Source organism: Marmota monax, unplaced genomic scaffold (genome assembly GCF_021218885.2).
Source record: "Marmota monax isolate L192 unplaced genomic scaffold, Marmota_monax_Labrador192_F-V1.1 WCK01_AAM20220418_F8-fsc00038, whole genome shotgun sequence".
Taxonomy (NCBI): Eukaryota; Metazoa; Chordata; class Mammalia; order Rodentia; family Sciuridae; genus Marmota; species Marmota monax.
Genome location: NW_026692498.1, coordinates 3027501 through 3031801, shown reverse-complemented (window position 1 = coordinate 3031801; position 4301 = coordinate 3027501). Strand labels below are relative to the sequence as shown.

General features: G+C 59.8%; 1 protein-coding gene and 1 long non-coding RNA gene across 2 annotated transcripts in view; one reads left to right on the top strand and one right to left on the bottom strand.

The window, feature by feature from the left end:
- Window positions 1-1156: 1156 nt before the first annotated feature.
- The window catches only part of LOC124092939 (uncharacterized), a 10154-nt gene continuing 7009 nt past the window's right edge, over window positions 1157-4301 (bottom strand). The window contains exons 2-3 of the long non-coding RNA XR_006851746.2: window positions 2985-3196; window positions 1157-2013 (exon numbers count right to left, since the gene is read on the bottom strand). This is a non-coding gene — a long non-coding RNA (uncharacterized LOC124092939). The remainder of the gene's footprint in view (window positions 2014-2984; window positions 3197-4301) is intronic.
- Window positions 1955-4301, top strand: part of Mrgprg (MAS related GPR family member G) — a 9363-nt gene continuing 7016 nt past the window's right edge. Inside the window, exon 1 of the mRNA XM_046444916.2 lies at window positions 1955-4301. This exon is cut by the window's right edge and continues 1953 nt beyond it. The gene's annotated coding sequence lies outside the window, so the exon portion shown is untranslated.

The window sequence follows — 4301 nt, the reverse complement described above, 5'->3', positions numbered from 1 at the left end:
AGCCTGAGGACTGCTGTTCTACACACCATGGAGTCACTAGGGCAGGCACAGCCTGAGGACTGCTGTTCTACACACCATGGAGTCACTAGGGCAGGCACAGCCTGAGGACTGCTGTTCTACACACCATGGAGTCACTAGGGCAGGCACAGCCTGAGGACTGCTGTTCTACACACCATGGAGTCACTAGGGCAGGCACAGCCTGAGGACTGCTGTTCTGCACACCATGGAGTCACCAGGGCAGGCACAGCCTGAGGACTGCTGTTCCACACACCATGGAGTCACCAGGGCAGGCGCAGCCTGAGGACTGCTGTCCTACACACCATGGAGTCACTCAGGGCAGGCACAGCCTGAGGACTGCTGTTCTACACACCATGGAGTCACTAGGGCAGGCACAGCCTGAGGACTGCTGTTCTACACACCATGGAGTCACTCAGGGCAGGCACAGCCTGAGGACTGCTGTCCTACACACCATGGAGTCACTCAGGGCAGACACAGCCTGAGGACTGCTGTTCTACACACCATGGAGTCACTAGGGCAGGCACAGCCTGAGGACTGCTGTTCTACACACCATGGAGTCACTCAGGGCAGGCACAGCCTGAGGACTGCTGTCCTACACACCATGGAGTCACTCAGGGCAGACACAGCCTGAGGACTGCTGTTCTACACACCATGGAGTCACTAGGGCAGGCACAGCCTGAGGACTGCTGTTCTACACACCATGGAGTCACTAGGGCAGGCACAGCCTGAGGACTGCTGTTCTGCACACCATGGAGTCACCAGGGCAGGCACAGCCTGAGGACTGCTGTCCTACACACCATGGAGTCACCAGGGCAGGCACAGCCTGAGGACTGCTGTTCTACACACCATGGAGTCACTAGGGCAGGCACAGCCTAAGGACTGCTGTTCCACACACCATGGAGTCACTAGGGCAGGCACAGCCTGAGGACTGCTGTCCTACACACCATGGAGTCACTAGGGCAGGCACAGCCTGAGGACTGCTGTTCTGCACACCATGGAGTCACCAGGGCAGGCACAGCCTGAGGACTGCTGTCCTACACACCATGGAGTCACTAGGGCAGGCACAGCCTGAGGACTGCTATTCCACACACCATGGAGTCACTAGGGCAGGCACAGCCTGAGGACTGCTGTTCTGCACACCATGGAGTCACTAGGGCAGGCGCAGCCTGAGGACTGCTGTTCTACACACCATGGAGTCACCAGGGCAGGCGCAGCCTGAGGACTGCTGTCCTACACACCATGGAGTCACTAGGGCAGGCGCAGCCTGAGAGCGGCTATCCTACGCACTATGGAGTCACTCAGGCCAGGCGCAACCTGAAAGCAGCTGTCCTGCACACCAGGGACAAATCCATGTGAGAAATATGAGGGCCGATAGCCCCTTTCCATCTGATTCCTCGTGTTGAGCACCGGGCTGTGTGTCCCAGTCAGCAATCATAGAGCACAGTCCACGAGAATGTCTGAGAGGAACATTTCCCACTAAGTGGTTCTGCAGGCAGAGTTTGGACAAGCATCAGTTGGTGTCCAGTAGCTCTAGATGGCCAGGGCAGGTGGACAGACAGTGGAGGGCTCCTCAGGAAGGGGTGTGGAAGGAAGTCCTGGGCCAGCACCTGCTCTACCCAGGAACTGAGCTGTGAACTGTCAGTCCCATGGGAGGTGGTGGACTGAGGCCCAGGGAGGATGGGTCATTCCCTCAAAGCCACAGATCCACAAAGGTGAGACCAGGAGCCACGTCCAGGCCTCAGCCCACAGAGCCTGGGTCACGTGGGCCATTGCAGCAACCTGGAGATGACAGGGGCCGTCCACCAAGCAGAGCAGCCAGGAGGTGTGGCCAGCCCTTGCTGGACACAGAGTGTCCCAGGCTTCTCCTTCTCCGACACACCCCAGACGCAGCGAGGGCCAGGGCCACGGCCACTTGTGGGGAAGTGACCGCAGCCCTGTTGTCTCTAACTCCAGGGTTGTCCAAGTCCATTTTTCCTGAAGAGTCTCCCAGGAAACCTGTGTAAACAAAGGCACCAGAGTTGACTGTGGCACCTCAAAGCCAGGCCCTGCTCCAGGGACGCACCCAACACTTCCATATCACCTCAAGGTAAGCCAGGTGCATTTCAGCCAAGATGGTCACTTCTGTCCTTGCCCATAAGTGTGCCCCTCTTTCTGACCAAATTGTGGGGATCCAGCTGGTCCTTCTGCCCCCAGGGCTACCTTCCGCCAGCCAGCCCCCAGGAGGTCGCCCTCTGCAGAGTCTCCGATTGGCACCTGTCTTCCATCTCTTGGCGTCTTGGGGCCTGTCCTCACTCACAAGGACTGGGCAGTTCCAGAGTACAGCTGAGCCAGCCAGGAGGCAGAGGGAGTGGCCAGAGGGGCTGCGGGGAAGCCCCAGGGTGGCCACCTAACTGAGCCTGGGACTCCCTGAAACAGCCGATCACCGAATGCCATCTATTGCACTGTGGGAGGAAGGGCGTCTCACGCTGCAGAGCCCTGTGGGCAGCTCCACTAGCCACTGATGTCCATCGGGTAAAGGAATTGGAAGAGTCACAACTTGAAAGAGACTCGTGTCTCTCTACTACCTCTCTGTCCACCTCAGCACACCTCCACAGCCAGAACCTCAGCTTGCAGCCCTGAGGCTGGGGGGCAAGGGCTGGGAAGGAGGCCCGTAGAGCTGTCCCCTCGTGCTCAGACTGCGATGCAGAGATGGGGTCCTGGGGAAGGGTAGTGAGGACACCCGCATCAGAAAGACGAGGACAGGGACCTCAACTGTGAGCCCTGCCTTTTTGTTCCAGCATTAACTGTGGGGAGGCAGGAGGGGCCTGAGGTTCAGGGACGGTCACTGCTCAGGGTTGTGATGCTGTGGAGTTGCTAGATCCTACAGGAGCACGTGACAACTGGCCTGTGAATGTGGCTGCCTGGATGAAGGGCCTACGGGCATTTCTCTGGACAGAAATAAAGCAGGAAAAATAAGCAATTGTCACCTCTCGTCCAGCACTTGTACGTGAGGCCCAGGGAAGCTCCCCCTGTAGACTGGATCCCAGTGGACATGACAGAGGCAGGGCCAGGCCGGGGGATCGCCAGGACGGGTGCCCGTGGAGAAGCCTGGAGGAAGCCCCGGGTGCGCGGCAGGAGGGCTCATGTGGCCAGCCCTTTCCTCCCTGGGTCCCGGGGTCCCGACTTGGCCATCTTAAACCTGGGAAGAAAAGCAAATGGTCACACGTGCCCCTGAGGGTGCTTCCCCCACTTCTCGGCCAATGGTGGATGGGATGTCCCTGATGGGGGAGCCACTGCTGCTCTGGTGGGGACAGGGCGCCACTTGTTCTAAAGCCTCTCAGAAAAGAAAGGCAGGCAGAGGGGAAAGGAAAAGAAATGGGACGAGGTGCAGGCGAGAAGGGGCCGTGGCCTGAGCTGCCCACAGGGAACAGGCACCAACGCCCTGGGACAGTCGCGTCACCAGGGGAAGGAACTTGACCCAACAGCAGCCCAGCTCCCGCCTTCCGTGAGGGAGGGCAGGGGCATCCAGGCTCTGCACTGCCAGCTACTCAGGATGGCTCCTCACTCCCCGTGGCTAGGGTGGGGCCGAGGCCCACCCAGAGCGAGGGCCCCCAAGAGTGACCAGAGGACTCAGGTGGAAACACTGTTTGCAGGTCATCTAAGAGGGGGAGACCAGAACAGCACTGAGGGTACAGGTCCTTGGCAACCCGGAATGTTCCCCAGGGCCCTGGCGGTCACTGACAGATGTGGGGCCAGGCCCTCAGTGTCCATTGGTGCACTTGGGAACGCGGAGGGCGCCCCAGCTCCTCATTTGGTGCTCACCTCCTTGGTCCCTGAGGACATTCTGGGGGTGGACATCCTGCTAGGAAAGACATGGCAGAACCCCATGGAGGTCCCCAAAGTCCAGGTAAAGCAACGTGGGAGAAGCACGGCCAGACCCCGCTAGGCTTCCTGACCCGAGGTGGGCAGTGCACCCGGGAGGCTCACGGACCTTTCCACCTGCTACAGCTCCTTCGACAGCCCTGGCTGGCCCTAAGACAGCCTTGAGCATGAGGGAGTCAGGTGGGTGACACCTCCGCGCAGTGACACCTCTGCCCACACCGCCACACCCACACAGCAACGGGAGGACAAGGGCCCCCTCGGCTCTGCACAGCCTCCACTGGAGTTGGCCAGTGCCTTTCCTGGTGCCCCTTTACAGCTGGACTTGCAAGACCAGAGGACGGAGCACGGGCCCCACCATTCTGGCCCCTGCTGGTACTACTGCCCACTCTCTCGATAACACGGTGTAACTGGTGGAGATGGCT